At 42.1% G+C, this 20308-nt stretch overlaps 1 long non-coding RNA gene across 1 annotated transcript; it reads right to left on the reverse strand.

Moving 5' to 3' along the window:
• Positions 1-2278: 2278 nt before the first annotated feature.
• Positions 2279-19846, reverse strand: LOC123349087. The gene is made up of 3 exons (XR_006573365.1): positions 19621-19846; positions 2989-3081; positions 2279-2387 (listed from the first exon to the last, which is right to left on the reverse strand). It is a non-coding gene; the product is annotated as an uncharacterized LOC123349087 (long non-coding RNA).
• Between the last annotated feature and the right edge of the window lie 462 nt (positions 19847-20308).

Genomic DNA, 20308 nt, shown 5'->3' on the forward strand with positions numbered 1-20308 from the left:
GGGAGGGTGTTGGGGTCTGCTGAGAGGGGATCAGGAAAGTAAGAATACAGAAAGAAGAATAGGAACAGAAGGAGTGGGTATCTTCTCAGTCTACTGAAATCAGCGGGAGGCAAGGATGCTCTGCACCTTGCAGGATTAAACTCCTCCCAATGAACACAACATGTTTTACTGAGGTGATTTTACCTCCCTCTCCTTAGCTGGTCAGAGAGGATTCACACAAAATGAGACTAAAGGTACTTTTTCCTTAGTCTTACTGACTTTGTTATTCACCTGTTTTCTCTAGTTTCCTATGCAATAAGAATATGCCTGGTTCTGCTGACTCATTGGCTACAATGAATTCTCAGGCAGCTTGCTTTTATGCTTCTCCCCTCTGTCTTATTTAAACTAGCCCATTCTTTAGAAAGAGATAACAAACCAAATCCTCATATAGTGTAAATTGGCATAACTCCATTAACATGGAGCTACAGTGATTTACACCAGTTGAGGATCTGGCTATATATGAAATCATTAAAATGTTGCTTCACCCTGATAACTGCAATTACCAGTGTTCTTTCAGCAACTCATTGTAAACACAGAAAGTTCACTGGCTTGTGTGCTTTGCTCTGCTAACATATTCATCTCCTTCCCAGGACTTCCTATTTGGCAATAGGCTCCCGCTTCTGAATCACTATCCGGCTCTTGCAGACTCTGATGGTCTGATATCGCCCTGAATAAATGCTAAGTACTTCAAACTGAGATGACACATTTTAAATACATTCTTGGTCTAGATTGTATCTTAACATTATTATTTAGAGCTCTCTGGGAAATGGAATTTCTGTTCCGCAGGAAATTCTGACATCTTGAAATTTCCATTCATTCCGAACAAAAAGTTGACATTTCAAAATTTACCATGAAATGAAAATGAAAATTCAGAAATATTTTGTTTTTGAAGTTATCTTATAGAAACTTTTCATTTCAAGAAGGTTGAAACATTTAGTTTAAAAGTCTAAATGATAAATTCTCTCTCTATATATTAATATAACATAAAAGGCAGAATGATAGTCAAAAGGAAACATTTTACCTTATTGGAATGAAATCGTTCCAATTGTTACAGTCGTACAACATTTTTTGATTTTTTGGTCAAATCAGCATTTTCTGCTGGAAAACTTTTGCACTGGACATTTTTCAGCCAGCTCTACAGCGATTACATTTGTAACTATCCTTCTGTTTCTTTCAGCATAGATATCAAATCAACTTCAGGGGTGAAATCCTGGTCCTATTGAAGTCACTGGCAAATTCCTATTGACTTCAAAGAGGCTAGGTATTTAAAATTAATAAATAAGGATGATAACACAAGAATTCTCTGGTTTTCAATTGTATAGCTTTTACAGAGTTTCCACAGATTAATTCTTGAAAGGAGAAAGGATGGTATTGTGGTTACGAGAAAAGCCCAGGGGTCTATTCTTGGCTATGGTGCATGGCTTTGTGCATGACAGGTGAAGGCCTGATTTTTAAAAGCACAGGTATGCAATTGCTCCTGAATTTGCACGCATTTTTATACATGAATAGCTCAATTGCACATGCAGCCATGATAATTACACACACATCAGACTAGTTAGGTATCTAACTGGTCATTTGCATGCACAATCATGATAAGTGCATGCATTTTTACCCCTTAAACTTTTAAGAATCAGGCCCTTACCCTCTTTGGGGCATCATTTTCCCACTGAAAAACTGGAGATCATATTACTCAACAGCATGGCATTAGGTTTCATTCACCAAGGCTTGTGAAGTGCTTCGAGATCCTCAATGAGAAGATACTAGATAAGAGAAAAGTGGCCTTATCACGATCCTTCTTTGAGAAATCAACACTTGTTCAGTATTGTTTCTGTGGAAACAAGGCTTGGGACTTTGGATATGCCCTTCAACTACTGTAAAAGACAACGACGGATATCTCCATATGCCGGTATATAAAAGTCGGCCAAGCCAATGCTGATAGTATCAGTCTGACTACTCTATGTAGTCAAAGAGAACAACACCCTCGCATTACAGAAGTTTCCTAGAAATAGTCTCTGATAACAGAATTTCCAGGCTTTGAGTCATGAGGGTCACAATCTAGTGTAAAGATCTGCATCTGTCCCTAAACTGAAGATATTAGGAAAGAGAAGACTTATCTTATTTGTTCTTAACTAGGACAATTGCTTGCTTCACAGACTTGAGGTGCCTTTATCAGTCAGAATTTGGGTCAGCAAAACCCCTTTTTTTCTTTGCCCAAAATAAAAGAGTCATTGTAAACCTTTTGAGGAGACAGGTTGTCCAGTTATCACGGCAAATTTCTTAAGACATGGGGCAGAAGAAACCGAGAGATGTTGCCCATATCCTCTCTTCTCCAGAACCACCACTGATGCCTTAGCACATAAATAAAAATAAGAACAAAGAAGGCAGACAATGATTGCTGATTGAGTGCTTATAGTTCATACTTTTTCACTCCTGACATAGTATTAACTCTCTTATTCCCCCACTGCAGTACTCTGCTGTTATAGTGGGTGAGCATATCTGTGAACACACTCTTTCCTCCACTGTTGAGTATTCCTGTGTTTTCACACCTAAAATATCAACTGGTATAAGTGGGCGTGAGATGCCAAGATTTGACACAGAGCAAGGATTCCCTGCAGAATAGCTGGCACTTGTAGTGTTTTGAACGTGACCATCTAAGATCAAGCTAGACATTGGGTCAAGATCATAACCAGCTTGCAAGCTAGCACTGAAATAGCCATAGAGAGAGCCATGACTGTAAGTGACCATTTTTTATGTTGCAGCAATTACATTTAACTCCAGCAAAACACTACACATGAGATATTCTCAACCATGTACCTTTAGTAGGTGTTCCCAAGAGCAACATATATGTTTCCTAATGACAAATGAGTAAAAATAACCATTCAAGCCAGGTGACACTCCCAAACTCTGAAGAACTTAACCCATCTAAAGACAAAGGTGAAGAATACTTACAGAAACATGTTCTTTTCTTTAGCCTTAGGCAGTAGAAAAACGTGACCCTGAAGGTTTGGTCCTTCCACATCTTTCATGAGGCCGCAAGGGTGGCTAAGAGATCAGGTATATAAAAACATGGATATTAAAGGCATAATTCCTAGTTTACATGTTTGAAAGGGCTCTTCTTTCACAACTTCTGAAGATTACAGAGACAATTCAGTAACAGCATAGCAAAGAGGTGGCTCTACATAATAACTAAAGTGAATTTCAGGTTCACTGAAATTAGCTAAAGGATTACATGGACTAGAGAATACCATTGCAATTAAGTCCACAACCCCTTTTAACTCCTGTTCCAGAGTAAACCCAGTCAAGCTTCTGGGGGATTTGGCTAAGTTAATTAATAGGTGAGCAGGTGTGGGAGCAGGTTTCATGGGCTCCTGCAGGCTGAAAATATTCTTCAGAATTTGAATAGAACCTTAAGACCAGGGGCGGCTCTAGCAATTTCACTGCCCCAAGCACAGCGGCACGTTGCGGGGGGCACTCTGGCGATAGCCGGTCCCGCGGCCTCCGGTGGACCTCCTGCAGACGTGCCTGCGGAGGGTCCGCTGGTCCCGCGGCTCCGTTGGACCTCCTGCAGACGTGCCTGCGGAGGGTCCGCTGGTCCCGCGGCTCCGGTGGAGCCGGCCCTGCTTAAGACAATATCAGTACATAGCCCCCATTCTGATGCCTGAGTTACCTCTGAGTCAGCGGTTCCATAAGTCTAATGAATCATCCCTGAGCCAGAGAGTGTGATGAATCATCAGATACAATTACCAGCAGGTCTTGTGATAGACCCCACCCCATTCAATCAGGGTTCAGCCAGTCCACAGGCAAGAACCAACCCAGCTGATCCCAAGGCAGGTATATAGATTCCTAAGGAAAGCAGCCTCTTCAGTCTGCTTGCTGTCACTACCCAACTAGTCATGCTCCCATTGCTAGTTGTTTCAACAGATTGCCCTTGCTCCTGTTCCTACTTGAACCGTGCTATCCCCTACAGCCACTCTGCATCTGCTTCTGCCCTAGCCCCTGGCCTGGTGGCTGAGGCAACAAAGCGATAAAGCACATGCTTAAAACTAAACACGGGCTTTAAATACTTTGCTGAACTGAGGCCTAAAGCCATCAGAGGAGTTTTTCCTCCAGGGTTCTAGCAAAAGAAGGTGGTAACAGCGCATGTCTTGAAGATTTGGGGTGGCAACTAATGATGCATTTTCAGTCTAATGTAAAGCTTTAAAAGATCACTTGGCAAGAACTGCATCATTAATTAGCTCACTCAAGTGAACATCGTTTGCAACCAAATCCATTATCTTTGGAGGTCCTGAGTACTATGGTTTCTAAACCAGCCTCAATTATATGATAAGCAACGATAAGAAACTTTACACTTGATAAGCGCTATAATAAGCCTATGATAATTCCTTCCTCCCCCATCCCTACTCTTTTAATGAGCATGTCCATTAACTGTAAGTACAAAGGGAGTTCACTCTAAGCCATAGTAATTTTTGCATGTTAGGATGGCTGAAGAACAGTTCAAAAAGCAATCTGCCTAGAAACCACAAGTTTATGAATCCCAGAAGTTTCATTTGCTCAGGTCAGGTTGAAAGCTTGGCTGAAGTTACAGTAGAAATTTTTCTCTGTCAGGCAACAGAAAGCAGTACAAAGAACCCAGCTGTGAGGCCTCATAGCCCAGGCTTCTAATTAAAACAGTGGAAAATTAGATAACTTCACAAATTCATCACTGCCACCACTGGCTGTCAAAAAAAGCTCGGGGGGTTACCACCCACCTTTGTTTATGTTGCTAACTAGTGTCTCCATTTAGCTTGTGTGCGCCAGAGAGTGTTTTATCTTTCACCCCTTTCTTTGCTCTCAGACATTTTTTGCACCTCATTCAAGAAAACTTGTATCAGACTGTAAAGAAAGCCATAGGCTAGATTTTCCACACACACACCCTCCCTCCCCCCGTATTTTCAAAAGGGCTCCACTCCTATTTGGACACCAAAATGAAACGGTCTGATTTTCAAAAGCACTCAGCATCCAGAAGCTACCCCTGCTCTCAATGAGCTTCGTCATTGTCTATCATAGGAGCAGCTCAGCGCTTCTAAAAAGTTGGCCCAAGGTCAACAAATGCCACCTGAAAAGTTATGATCAACTCATTTAGAAATAAAGGAGGAAAGGCTTTCTGGCAAAGCCACCTCCCCATCAGTAGAAAAAGAAAGCTGTTACTCTTTTAAAAGTTGTGTTTTATGGTTTTAATTAGCGTTTGTTAGACATGCAAGGGCTTTCAGGCCAGAGTCAATAAAAATAACTTGTATTATTCTTTATTATTATAAACAAGATGCTATTTCAAGGAATGAAGAGAGAAAGAATCTCAATCCAGAAAACCTTTAGCAGCCATAAAGAAAAATACCACAGGCCAAATCCCAGCATAATACAATAAATAATAATAACATATAATTCTCTGCAGTAGGTTCTGCCCATATGGCTGTGGGGAATATCCTGCTCCCCTGCACCACTAAAGTCAAGGAGGGTTTTGAGCTTGACAGTGGGAGCAGGATCAGGGCCTAAGTTGTTATTACTGTTTATTATTTGTATTACAGTAGTGACTAGACTCTCCCACTGAGATTGGTGCCCTATTGTGCTAGGCATTGTGAAAACACATAGCGACAGTCCTGGCTCTGAAGAACTTACAGTATAAACAGATGAGAAAGACAAAGGGCACGTCCACACTGCACACTCACCGGCAGCACGTAGGGTATGTTTAGCTACTTGTGGTTGTGAAAAGCGGGCTGCATCCACCCTGTTGTGTGTAGCTCCACACATCAGTAAGAGGCTTTGGCGGTGGGGGGAAGCAGCGAAGACAGGCTCCAGAAGCAGGATGTTGCCAGAGCCTTTCCCGGCTACCAGAGTCTTTCACTGAGGCAGGGAAAAAGTTTCCAGAAGTTCGCTGCAGTGGGGAAAGGCTCTGGCAGCAGGCCTAAAAATAGCAGTGTAGACATGGGATGCACTGCTTGGGTGCACGCTAAGTTTACACCCTAAGGTTGTGGCATGTCTGTACTCCACTGGTCTAAGCAATGCCTCTCTGTCTACATAGTTACATCTGTGCTATGGGGGGCATGCAGTGTGTGTACTCTACACCAGTGGCTCTCAAACTAGGGCCGCCGCTTGTTCAGGGAAATCCCCGGCGGGCCAGACCGGTTTACCTACCTGCTGCATCCGCAGGTTTGGCCGATCGCGGCTCCCACTGGCCGCGGTTCGGCGCTCCAAGCCAATGGGGGCTGCAGGAAGCAGCGCGGGGAAAAAATGGGAGGCAGATTGTGACACTAAGAGTCACAGTCTGCTTCCCGATCTATTCCTGAATCAGTGCGACAATGCACTACCCTTCCCATGGGGCAAGGTGGAAAGCCACAAAGTAGCCCTTACTATGGGAGGTAGCACTTACTGCCATGAAAAGTACCCACTGAAGTCACCACTACAGAAGTCAGTGGGGCTGCTCAGATCACTGTGGTGATCATCTGGGTTGACCCCTCCCCCCTGCATAACACAGAGCAGGACACTTCCCTGAATTGATTCCTGTTTGAACGAAAGCTTTTCTTCTAGGTTGTTCAGGAAAAGAAATTGATGACAGAGTGAGGAATCTTTGATGCCACCTTGTTTATTTACAAAGAAAAACGTACAAAGCCCTGTTCCCCTAAACACCGGAGGAATCAAATAACAGGAGATCGTTTCTTTGCCGATAGCTCCAAGCCCCTTTCAGCCTGCACTCAGCCCCAAAGTTTTTTCTCAGGGCAACATTACCAGTGCTTCTGCCACTCTGACTGGTGCTTCCTTTCTGCCTTCTCTCTCAGGGTATGTCTACACAGCAATGAGACACCCGTGGCTTGCCTGTGCCAGCTGACTTGGGCTCGTGTGGGGCTGTTTAATAGCAGGGTGGATGTTTCAGCTTGTGCTGAAGTCTGAGGTTTGGGATCCTTCCACCTTACAGGCTCCTAGAGTCCAGGCTCCGGCTCATGTCCAGAGATCTACACAGCAATGAAATAGCCCCGCAGCATGAGCCCCGTGAGCCTGTCATTTGGCACAGGCCAGCCACAGGTTTTAATCCCAGTGTAGATATACCCTCAGCCCACTCTTCTCCGGTCCTTCTGTTGTTTCTGTCACCCCCCACCCCCGCAACCTTAAAGATATCAAACCGCCCACATGACTGTGTCTGGGGTGGAGACCGCTATTGTTTCAGCCATAAAGGAGCTTAACCATTTCTTACCACAGTCTTAAACGAAGGGTGGCAGTTACACGCATCCCCAGTTTCAAGGAGGTTTAACCCAACCCATCAGAGTAATAAGCACAATGCCCTACATTAAATGTTGGCAGGATTGGGCCCTAATTTGTGCCTTTTGACATCTAAATGGCGAGATTTATATATTTATTTATTAAGGAAAAAGCATGTTCTTCACCAAAAGGTAAAGACATTTAGAAGAAAGGAGCTCGTTATCATGTGTCACCTTCTAAATCTTGGGTCTTCCTTTGTACTCTGACAGTAATGTTACATATAGACATGGCTGCCAAACGACGTTTGTTTGATGTTCTTTCCTGCCTTTGTATGGCGTTTCCTTTGGGGGGGGTGGGGTTGGGCAACGGGAGCTTATAAATGTGGAAAAGACTCTTTTTGGCATAAAATTTGTGTCACTTTTAAAATACCTACTTGCATGGCTCTTTCTTCTTAAGTTGGCTACTGTTGGGATTGTCCGTTTGGAAAATGTATTTTTAAAAAAAGAAACACAGAAGGAAAAATCATCATCTCTGGGAAACAAGCAAAACACTGGGAAGCCTTGACGAGTTCATCTATGGTACATATATAGCCTGTAATACTGTGGGCTCTGAGCAGTTCACTGTTTTAATGCATTTAGGTACTGGAAATATTAATCCCACTTTACAGATGGGAAACTGAGTCACAGAGACTAAATGACTTGCCCAAGATCACACAGGAAGACTGGGATAGAGCAGAGAAATGAACCCAGACCATCCAAATCCCAGGCTAGTACCCTACTCACTGGAGCATCCTTCCTCTCATTGAAGATTTAACTAGATCCATACCCTTCTGAGGTGCTCCATGAACTTTGCACTCCTCCCTTTATTTCTTCTTAAAGTGCCTAGGCATGCTAATGATTCCTTTCGGCTTAAGAGCATTTATTCAGAATAGTTTTTGGTGTGCTTCAGTTTTATGGATAAGTTTACTTATTTGGTATTTATGTACTGTAAGCATCCAAGGCGTAACTCACTATTGCAGACCACGTCATTTCCTTAAAGAAAGAGAGATGTTTTTGAAGGAAACTTCTCTGTAGCCTACTTGGGAAAGAACCTGTGATAATCAAACATTATAAGCGTGGAAAATTTCTGTTGTCCTTCTTTAACAAGGCAACAAAGTCAATGGAGATGCACCCACCTATGTTGTATTCAGAGGATCAAGGACTAGGACTGTAAAGTTTTAAAGCTGAACACAAAGAAATATAATAATTGTAATCTGGAAATAGCAAGTGATGTAAACAATATGCCAAACTAACATTTTTGGAGGAAATACCTGGTCTAATTCCCCATTGTACTACCCTAGTGAACCTGGCCCAAAGTGAGCATAAAAGATGTTCCGTGTACACGAGCCAAACCCAATTTTTTTTCCACTCACAAGTGCTTGATAGCCTTGACATTCATTTGGACTCAATTGGCTCTGTAGATCTGCCCAGCTAGCGCTTTTTCTTATTTCCTGCTTGGCTGTGGAGCTGCAGTATTCCAAAGAGGTCCAAATCTCTCTCTCGCTCTCTCTGTTTTTTGTTTAATTTACTCTTGTGACTGGTTTCATCAGGTTGCTCTTGACACTGCACACTTTTGGTTTGGCACATGAAAATCCCTTTGATTAATATGTATATCTTATAAACAGAAGAAGTGAAAAACATATCCAAAGTGCCAGCCAGGTTGCCAACGGGAACATACGGAAGAAGATAAGATAAGATGCCTATGGGCTTTATTGTAGAATCACTGAAATTAGAAATGGAAAGATAGATTAATTCATCTAATGCAGGATTGTTCCCTTCAGTATATTCCCCCGGTTCTTTGTCCAGTGCCGAATGACTCAAGTGATGAAGCTTCCAATACTTCTCTTGGGAAATTATTCCAGTCTAACAGATTTCACTGTTTGGAATTTCTGACCAGCTGTATTTCAAAGCATATAAATGTGCTAGAGTGTTTGCTTTGGAAATGCTTTTAACATTTTTAAAAATCTCATATTTACAATATCACTCAATTACTGGGGTCCACATTTTCAAAATGTGTCCTTTAGGATTGTGCATGCAATCACTTGTGCATGCAATTGAGCTCACACTAATAATTGTGCAAGCAAAATTGCTCATACAAAATAAGACCCTTTGAACATTTGGCTCACTGCATCAATTGGAGTTTGGTTGTTGGGAGCCAAGTAAAAGTAACAGAATAAACAAGGTTGGTTTTTTTTAGTACAACCAGTTTGACTGGTCTTCTACATAGAATAGACTAAGCAGTCCAAAATGCCCCTGTCTGGCATAAAGTGGATCTATTGTAAACACTGGCTGGATTCCCTGGAGACTGTCTCGAGTTCAGTGATTCCAAAGTCACGAAGCCTGATCCAGATCTCACTTACAGAGGTGTAAATCAGAAGTATATTGAAATCACTTGAATGCCGGGGGTATAAAACTGATGTGAAATCAAAAATCAGACTCTAGGTGTAGAAAGTGAAGGGGATCTTTCCCAGACATTGCATATACAAGACGGAGCCTACTCCCAAAGACTCACTGACAGCAGAGATTCGGAGTCTAAAGCCTGTTTCATCCATTGATGGTCATTTCAGCTTGAGATGTAAGAAGCCCTGCTGTGTTCTTGCAATCCACTGCAGGATCATTTCACTGATATGGCACACAATCTTCTCTGACTTTCCTGCTTTGGGCAAGTCCAACATCCAATCCCAGTAGCGAATTAAGTCCATAACCACTTAACTTGAAAAAAAACTTACACCACACAGTTCAGAAACAACAACCCGGTTCCCTACTTCACTTTATGGTCACATCAGTCTTCACTTAGATGTTCAGTTCTAGGGAAACTGGAAGATATCACTGACCAACTGATATTTCAGTGCTCTTTGAAAGAAGGTTTTGGCAAATTTAGAATAAATTTGAAGCTGTGCAAGGAGTAAACCACTGTTAGCTAGAACAGCTGTGCTACTATTAATGTATTATTATTATTATTTAATATTTATTTCTATTACTGTAGCATCTAAAAGCTTCAGTCGTGGACCAGAACCCCATTGTTCTAGATTCTGCACAAAGGCAGCACAAAAAGATGGTCCCCACACCCAAAGGGTTTACAGTCCAAGTAGACTGGCCCACAAGACCAGTTGGGAAACAGTCTAACTTTAGCGAATATATATTTTTAAAAAGACAAAATGAGAAGATGCTCTAGGTCTACTTTGACCTCATGAATAGAAGATTACCCCACATCCCAAAGGAAACAAAGAAGGAAGTACAACCACTGGTAGAAATATTCATTTTACCATTTTAAGGACTAGACCATAATCTCAGGGAAATATAAACCTTGCAGCTAAACCTAAACCCTGAAACTAAAAGCTCATATCCAAGGACACCCCTACGCCAACTTTCTGGTGGTTTGCAATCCACATTCAGATCTGGATATGAATTTTGCAAATGGCCTTAATTTTTACAGGGAGGCCAAAACCTGCATCAATGAAGCCAACGGGTGTTTTGCTATTCGTTTCAATGGGTGCTAGTTAAAGGCAAAAATGAGAAAAATCAAACGCTCAGGTCTGAACACCACCAAACTTTAGGATGTTTTAAATCTGGATGGGAAATCTGAATTTTGTGTCCTAAACCAACTCTCTGGATAGATGCACAAACTGACTGTCCAGCCCAAACTTTATTAAACAGGCCTTGCCATTGATATCTCATGTACGCACATTTTGTTTTCTTTTTGTCTAGGTAACATAATATGCTGTATGAACGACCAAAAAAAGGTGTTGATTGATTGCACTTTATTGCATAAAACACACTGAACATATTTGGGATGGGGGGAGGGAGGAAGGAACCACAGAAGGGATTATTGCAGATGTTGGCATCAGATAGCACTACGCGTCCTCCACCGCATTAAGACGCTTCATATCATGTAGTGATTTGACAAGATACAATAATGTAACATGATATCACATATCAGGATGCAACCCCCTCCCCAAAACCCAACAAATGCAAAGGAAAAGAAGTCCTTGTTCTGGGAAGGATTATACATTTCATAGTGGGAGGGAAGTCCCTCCAGCTGTTGGGTGGGTATGCAGACAGTGAGCTATCTGCTAAAACAAAAGAGAGCCTAAATTTCCAGAGCGCTAAGCATCACAGATCTAAGTACTTAGGAGCAGCTAACAAACAAGATATAATCAACAGCATTAAAACAAAATGTGGGTTTAAATTTTAATCTGTACACATGTCCAATTCAAACATTGTTCCGCTTTCCTAAGGGATTAGTAATTATTATGAAAAATAATATTGATACATATTAAGTTACTTTCTTGAAACTTGTTACAATCTGCTTCCTCAGAGACCTCATATTAAACAAAATTAACTGAACAGAAATCACTTGCAATGTGTTTCTGTAACCTAATGTGCACGACATGATAATGCAGAAATCAGACTGTGGACCAAATGGTTTGAAGTGGGAAAGTGTTTTTCAAAGGGGCCAGGTGTAGTCTGAAAAGTAGTAATGCTTTGGAATGAACATGAAAACAAACCAATAACTTTATTATGATATTACCTAAGGCAAATGAAATCAATGGGACTTAATGTTCAATGCTGAATCTAGGTCTAAATTCCCAGCTTTAATTGGCTTGGTAGTGTTAAAATTCATTGAACATGGTGTATCAGCAACAGATAGGGGATTATTTTAAAATTATATATGTGTGTGTGTGTGTGTGTGTGTGTGTATTATATATATATATAACACACACACACACACACATATATATATATACACACACACACACACACACACACACACACACAAATAATTTAAAAAATAAGAATTTGACTTCTTTCAATATGAATAATGGGCCAGATCCTAGATGTTCATCTTGCTCCATTGAAACAAGTCAAATTCTTATTTTTTAAAATTATTTTTGTATGATGTCCCATTAAAAAACAATCTACGTGCTCCAATATATTTCACGTACACAAACAAGTAATACACTGGCCAGCGTGTGTTACACACCTCTTCTGTGCATGATCCACAGAAAATGAAAGTCTGTTATAGCTCTCAGACAGCACCTGTCATATAAGTAGGGACACATCTGGGATTTGAACTACTGTGAGCCTAGTTTTCTCTGTCCACGGGAAGTATGTAATCGACAGGTCTTGCCCTATACCCAGCCCCCAGAGGATATGAGTCTGTTGCAGATCTCAGGATGACACTTTTAGCTCCAGTTAGAGACATTTCTGGTTTGAGTTCTGGGAGCCCTGGTTCAATCTCTGGTGATTGTCATGCATACAGTTAAAAAGTGTTCTTGTTTATCTCTGTAAATATTCCTATTAATATAGCTTTTAAATGTTAATAGCTCAAGTTACACCAAACAAGAGACTATATGAACAGAACAGTCTATAGCTGTTCTCACCTCCCCCGGTTCTCCACTACGGTTTTTCATATATCAATGCAGAGAAAGTAGTAATGATATGACAGAGGAACCCAGGTGGAGGTTAGAAATATGTATTAGTTGATTATATATATTCAATAATTATTTGTATTGCGGAAATATCTAGGGGCCTTACAAACAATAACAAAAAGATCTTTGCTCCCTGCCTGCAAAGCACTGATACAATCAAAGTTCAGAGACAACAGCTCAAGGTAGCAATGAGACGATTATGAACAGCCTGATAAGCAGTGGTCACTAGGGCTGACTGGAAAACCATTCAGTTTTGCAACAAAATATTGAGGTTTAGACATTTGTTTTTCCTTCCGATGCAAAATAAAAATGAGACCTTTCAAAATGCCTCATGAAAAGACACAAGAGAGAGAGACCCCAGGAGCAGGGTCGCCCAGGGAGGACAAAAGGGGCAGACTGCCCCAGGCCCCCTCATTGACGAGGGCCCTCAAACTCATGTAACAATGGCTGGGCCAACGCTGAGTGGAATTGTGATCTGGTGCCAGGGCGTCCGGCTTTTTAGAAGCAGGGGGTAGGGGGTGGGGGGAGGCCCTGAAAAATGTCTATGCGGCACAGCCAAGAATAGCCAATAGTTTGATGGTTAGGGGCCTCACCTGGGGTGAATCCTGATTCAGAGCAGTGACTTGAACTTGGGTGTCCCACAGGCAGCTGGGGCCCCTAACCACCCGGCTGGGGTTTTCAGCGTTTCCAGCTGTTATGCTTTCCATAAATAATTAGTGATCAGTTGGGCCAGAGTCAGAGCGCGCTAGTGTAGCTGGTGCATTAGCCTGCACTAGAGAGGTGGACATTCTAATGCTCACTATCATGTGGTGCACTCACTGGCCCGTCTGCACTCTGCTGGTGTGCACTAAAAGATCCCCAGTGAACATTAACAGTAGTGTTTGAAACTGGACTACAACAACGTGCACTAGGGAACTTCTAGTGTATGCCAACGGGGTCACGCAGGCCAGTTAGTATGCCACAACGCACTAAAGTTTACACCCCTCTAGTGAGGACTAATGCATCATCTCGATAAGTCTGGAGAAACAAACGTTTCAGTTGTGCTCAAACAGCATTTTGCTAAGGGAAAAAGTTTTGTCAACAAACTTTGGAGCCACTCTAGTGGTCACAGCCCATCAGCTGCCAAACTGTAGTGGGTTATTTTTCGGGGGGGGGGGGGCCATCATGACATGGGAGAGTTTCAAGGAAAATTTTGAAGGAGCACAATGAGGTAGCTCTTCTTGAGGAAGTGTTTCAGTATGCTAGTCACTGGCCACTACCGGGACCATTCATGGTGAACCATTGCACTTGCCCCCAATGGCACTTACTCTGGCAGGAACAGTCAATGAGCACTGAGATACTTGCCTACTGTGACATTGCTCCGATTCGGGTATGGAAGAGAACAATGCATTGAGAGAGCTGACCAGCTTAATGGAGTTCCCCAGCAGCACTAAAACTGGGTGCCCAAAATAAAACATCATCTGGTCAACTGTGTGAGTTCAGTAGAGAAAGGATCAGACTAGGAAATGTTCCCAAAGAAGCTTTGATGCTCACTAGGCACCTAGTTAAGGCAGAAAACACTGAGCTAAACCATCAAAACTAGATCACTGGAAGTTTCTCCACATGGGCCCAAACACTGAGCAAGTGATAAAGCCCAAGAAAGAGTGTGGAACTCTAGCGGACTGAAATTTCACCTACAAACTACAAGCCAAGGCCATGCCATGTATCTAGCTGAGTCACGTCTGGCTATGGCTGAGAGAAGACGCAATGTCAGTTGGGATTCCACATAGATTCATGTTCAGCACGCACCCATAGAACACACCCTGTTCGTTCTACCACCGTCACCCCATAAGGTCTTGCACAAAGAAAGTCTAAGCTGTATCTGCGAGCAGAATTTGACCCTAACTATACTATAATTTGGGACAGTACCTTCTATTGGAATTCATGCTGGCAATAGAGAGATTGATGGTTGCTAGGTGCTGCCTCATGATTAAAATTGTCTGACGAGAACAAATGAGAAAGCATCATTCTGAAGACAGTTCTGCCTGAAATGAACATTACCAGTTCTAGATAATGAAGAAAATGATATAAACAGTGAAAAAAAGACACCTGAACAGAAATAAAAGAGAAAAACCAAGTGGAATCCGTATTCATTCACTCCCTCAATTTGCAAAAAGGAACATGTATTCAGTGGTTAATATGTACAGTGTAAAATGCCAAATTGTGAGGTCCTTACTCAAGCAAACTCCTTAGCGGTTAGAGCACTGCTCTGGGACTCTAAGATTTGTGTTCTAGTCCTGGATCTGCCACTAGCTTGCTATGTGACCTTGGACAAGTCACTTCATCTCTATGGGTGGAGAAATGTCCCGCTGGGGGAAGCGGTGTTGGCTGAGGGATGTGCTGGCCACCCTTCCCACAGCCCCCATTGGCCTGGAGTGGCGAACTGCGGCCAGTGGGAGCTGGGATCGGCCGAATCTGCAGACACGGCAGGTAAACAAACTGGCCCGGCCCCCCAGGGGCTTTCCATGAACAAGCGGCAGACCAGCTTTGAGAATCACTGGTCTAGTCTACTTAGACTTTAAGCTATGTGGGGCAAGGTCTGTCTCTCATGTGTCTGGGCAGGTTCTAGCATAATGGAGGGCTATTTGGAGTGTGGCCTCAATCAGTTATTTTAATAGACATAATAACTAGAGCTCTGTGATTAACTGATTTCTTGGTTTGGTGGCCAACCCCCCATCTTTGCCCCCCGCCCCCAAGTTTTGGTCAACTCACAAACACATTTTTTTTAATATTTCAATGAAAAAGTCAGAAAATTTTCACTTTGAGTCAAATGAAATGATGCCTTTCATTTTGGGGTGCTTGTCACCTTTTTAAAAAGAAAATTGCAATAAAACTTGAAACAAAAAGACATTTTGAATGGAAAAATGGAAACATTTCCTTTTGAAAATGTCAAAACAAAAAGTTTCAATTTTTTCCAGAATTTTCTTCTTCTTTTTTCAACCCAAACAATTTGGCACAGTCCCAGCCAAAATTACAAAATGTTTCGGTTGATCCAACTCTGCATTTTTCAGCCAAAAATGTTTCAGCAGCAAAATTTTGCCCAGCTCTAATTATAAAACCACTCAGGTTTCAGCCTTGCTACTTTTCAAGTGAGGCTTGAGGTGGACCCCACTGTGATCCTACACTTTCCCAAAGCCCCAGAATACTCAGATTCAGAATTCTGATACCCCACTAAATTTGGTACGGGTATCCTATTATGGACATGGGCCTGAACTGTAAAGACTGGACCTGCACCTAGTACCAAATGACACTAAAGTTCAAAATGTTCAAGTGTTGCTTCCAATTTGGGTCCAGCTCTTGTTATTTTACTAGGAAGCTCTATGCTTTGAGCCTTTAAATAAATAAATGAACATGTCCCCACGCTTTGTGTGGAAGGAATGATTATGATCAAGGTTATAATGCCAACATCTGCATCACAGGGGAAAAAATAGAATTCTTGATATTGTGCTTAAATATAACTAGAGAGAGAGATTTGTTATCATGAAAACTGAATTTGTACCATGTCTCTGACCCAGGAAGGTAGATGACAGCAGTCCTACGGGGTAAGTGCATTGTAGAGGACTATAATCCATGTACTGACAGGATTATTCATTAGAGCAGCTGTTTGTCCTCTTTGCATCAAACGTTTGATTGGTTCTTGAACATGCATCTTGCACTATTTGACAACCAAAATGCTTTGTGGTGATTGACAAATGAGGTGGTATCTGACAGATTTAAGTGCAATCTTGACATATAGTGTCAGCCTAAGAGCCCCACGAATATACGAGATATAAATAGATGTCCCAAAGTCTATTTGGGATCAGAATGGCAGCACATACCATATACTTTTGCAGTTCCTATATCTTCATCTAAGCCTAAGGAAAAAAACATTGTACCAGTTGGGTCAAATCTCTATCTTGTTCCTTGCTGTATTTCAGCACAGATTTGTAGATGTCCAAGAGTGATCATGCTTTCAGAAGTGTATAGATAAAATGTTATAAGAAGGTATCTAGAAGAAAAATTTAGAAAAGTTATTCACCGTAATTTTTAAAGTGCATAATGCAGAGAAGGGCTAAGACATTTCCAATCTGCCTTTTCAACAAGGAAATAGCTTTAGGTTTTATATAAATTACTTGATTCTCCTTTACAGTACGGCTCCTTTACACTGTCAGAGCATAAATGAGGGTATGTCTGCAGTTGAGAGGTGCGAATGTAGCACATCTAGAGCTATCCAGCGTAGTTTAATCTAGATCAAAACTAGTGTGGGTAGGTCTACACACGCTGCAATCACACCTTCTGATTGCAGTGTAGACTTACTGTGAGAATCAGGCCCAAAGCATCTACAGATACTCTCAGAACACATTTGAAATGGTTGGTAGAGAGTTGTTTTGAGTGATAAACATTAGCCGATGACAAACAGAGATGGGTTTGAACCAAATCTATGGATCTGGATACCCTTAAGCTTTGGGGAAGTCAATATCCATTATGGGATCTGGCTTTGTTGATCCTGCTCATCTTCACTTATAATAGGATTTTAGTTCTAAGGCAACTGGGGGAAGGATGGGATATCAAGTATATTTTATTTGCCAAAGGTCTGGTTTGGTATCTGGTGATAAGAAAAGGGAGATTTCACATATTTTTTTGATGCACAAGGAAAAACTTTGTTGGTTGGACATGGGACAATATCAGGTGTGCTGAAATCCAAAGATCCATCATCTGTGTCTTAGTAATTCATTTTTCATGCCAACATCCATATTGCACCCTAGCCAAGAAAGTCTAAACAGATTAGTGTGAGCTCTTCAAACAAGGGGCAGAGATGGGCACAAGGTGGATGCTTTTATTTCTGTGAAATGTTGGTTTTGGTTTTGCAAAACCACAGGTGATTTGGATCTGGACTTCATTTCTTATCTGTACCATCAAAAGTTTGGGGATATTCAGAATAATATGACCTGGTTCTTGCTCAACTCTAAGAGACAGAGGTGTTAAAGCTGGAAATGAAATCGCACTTCAAGCTAGTTTTATTGTGTCCTTTCCACTGTCATCCAAGTGATAGACAACTCTCACTGCCAATGTATTATCGTTACTGCCAATGCACCCTGTCACCTGTGGGCGAACACTTTTCACAAAGCAATCACGCTATATCTGACCTATCAGTCCTCATCATACACAACATTTTCAAAAGATGAGCCTGGGAGCTTAAATTCATAATTCTCTTTGACACTAAAAATCATGGACTGAACAGTGATTTATGGATTTATGCCAACAATCTGTAGCCCACTAACCCCCTCTTTTTGTCCTATGACTGCAGAGGTGTTAAGGGGCCAGTCTACCTTGAATGGTCCCTTACAACATGTGCTCACTACCTATGCTAAACAATAGGTTCCACCTGGCATTGTGCTGTGATGCTGGGAGTGCCTTTCCCAGACCTGAAGAAGAGCTACGTGTGGCTCAAAAGCTTGTCTCTCTCACCAACAGAAGTTGGTCCAATAAAAGATATAACCTCACCCACATTGTCTCTCAATATCCTGGGACTGAGATGGCTGCAACTACACTGCATAATCCAGCATAAAGCACAGTAAGACCTAAACCCTGTGTTCCTAGCAGATATAAGTGGCCGTATTTATGAGCTGGTTCACATAGCCCATGTGATAGAGATTCTGATGCAAGGCAACAGCCAGACACTATCGTTGACTACAGTTAAAAGTGCTGACATGTAGTTCGCTATGCACCCAACTGGGAGCGAAGCTGCACACTTGTATTGTGAATTCACAGCTGAACTCGCTTGGACGAGTCACCTGCAGGACCTCAGAAAGGGTGCCAAGAAACCCTTGCGAAATCATATGTACTAGCTTGTCAACAGTAAAGTGACTCAGGATCCCACTGTGCAAGCCACAGGGTGCTCTGATAATGTCAGCATTGACATTACCTAGCCCCTTATGACCTTGCCGGCCCTACGAAGGGCTGAACAATAAGGCACAGGGTTGGTTGAAGCTTGACATTTACTATCATGTCCCTATTGCAGTCACAAAACAGTTTGCATTTCTATGTACCACTACAGTGGAACATCCAACACAACAGCAACAAAAAAGTGGACACTTAGAAAAACGTTTGGAATAGCAGAGGCCATAAAATTTATCATAGTAGCATATTCTCAGGGCAAATGGTTCCAAGCAACAGGGAACAGAGCCAGTGATTTAAATAGGCCAGTAATAACAGCACTAAAGTCTCCTCTTTCCAAGACTAGCTTTTATCTGTTCTTATTGATCAGGCTTCATTTGTGCATGGCTGGAAAAGAAGAGATGAGGGGAGAGGTCATAATTTTGTGATCAGGACGTCCCCATAACAAACAGAGCAGGGAAATGAATACAGAGGTGTACTCTGATTTAGGAGTTTGTTATTTTGCTGGAAAAAAATAACTTGGTTGAAGGCGTGGCGCATTATTAACATTTCAATCATCTTGCACAAAATATAGGACTTAATGGGCATGGTTCTGAGCTGACCTTTTTTTATAAGGGTGTAATTGTAATGACTTCAGTGGTTTTACTCCTGATTTTCTCTGGTGTAAGCCAGATCAGGTCACGTATAGAGAGAGAGAGAGCAACTGAATCTACTTAGAAATAAAGAGCTGGATTCTCAGCTGGTGTGAACTGGCATATCTCCATTTAAGTCACTGGAACTATGAAGACTGACACCCACTGAGAAGCTGACCCTACATCTCCATTACTTTACAAAAGCCAGCCAGGCTTATGGAATGGCTATATTTCTTCTTTAAAAAAAAAAGAAAAAAAAGAGCAAACCTTTTTCCAAACCTGCTATCATGCTGAGTTCAGTTCAGGCAAGAAACACTGGGGCGTGCCCCCGCTCACCTGCCACAAAAAGCCTCCCAGTTGATTCAATCAGCCATTTTTCTGCACTGCACTCATGGAGCATGGGTTTCAGTCTCTGGCAGTGACTCCTGCTGCTGGCTCCAACTCAAAGCAAGAAGCCATGGCTCCGATTGTGTCCATGTATGCAAAGTGAGCCAGGGTGATGCTGTTAATATGACTCAGCTGAGCATATTTGGCGAGAACAGTAAGGTCAACACACACTGCGGAGGGGATCTCAGAGGAAGGCTGGCTGCAAGCCTGCAGTCCACCACCCTTAAAGAGGAAGCACATCTTTTGTACTTAGGCCCTGATTGGTCTCTGTTGACCAATGCTGCCAAGCTCTGACTCATCACATGACATTTCTGTTTGATGCAATAGCAACAGATAGGAAAGGAGCAGAATGTTTGTAATATTTTATTTTCTTAAGGGACAAATTGTGCTTTTCAGGCACTGACCCTTCTTATGGCATATGGTGGGGCAGCATGAGAAGGGACAGTCTTTCTACAAGCAGGTTGGCGCACTAGAGGACTGGGAAGTCTTTGTCACCCTACTAGTCCCAACATGGGCCAGCCCTAGGCCACAGACCTATCTTCTCCTCAGCCTTTGGGGGCAAGGTCCCCTGAGCTCAGGGTCTGCAATTATGATGCTCCTTTGCACTAGAACAGTGGTTCTCAAACTGAGGCCACCA

The sequence above is a fragment of the Mauremys mutica genome, chromosome 14 (genome assembly GCF_020497125.1).
Source record: "Mauremys mutica isolate MM-2020 ecotype Southern chromosome 14, ASM2049712v1, whole genome shotgun sequence".
Lineage (NCBI taxonomy): Eukaryota > Metazoa > Chordata > Testudines > Geoemydidae > Mauremys > Mauremys mutica.